Source organism: Buceros rhinoceros, unplaced genomic scaffold, assembly GCF_000710305.1.
Source record: "Buceros rhinoceros silvestris isolate BGI_N320 unplaced genomic scaffold, ASM71030v1 scaffold31140, whole genome shotgun sequence".
Classification (NCBI taxonomy): domain Eukaryota; kingdom Metazoa; phylum Chordata; class Aves; order Bucerotiformes; family Bucerotidae; genus Buceros; species Buceros rhinoceros.
In genome coordinates this window covers 1,060-1,412 of record NW_010390670.1, presented here as the reverse complement: position 1 = coordinate 1,412, position 353 = coordinate 1,060, and positions in this window count along the sequence as shown.

Here is a 353-nt window from a genome sequence, read left to right as displayed (position 1 = left end):
GCCCCGGGCTGGGTTGGAGGGTGGTTGTTCCAGCTGGAGCCAGGATGCGGCAGTGATGGCCCCGCCTGTGCCCAGGGGCTTGTGAGAGCCCAGTGCCCTTCCCTGTGTCCCCCTGTGCACAGAGCCCCTGGCTGTGCTGGTGATCCTGGGGCTGATCCCACCTCTCCTGGGCCCGTTCTCCCTTGGGGAAGGTGACCCTGCACTTTTTTTTCCCTTGGTGTTTCCCCCACCCAGTTCTCCTACCACACAAGCCCCCAACCACCCGAACCCCGTCCTGCTCCATGCACAGACACTGCACTTGGCTTCTTTCTCCATCCAGGCATTTATTACCCCACCAGATCCTGTGTCTCTTT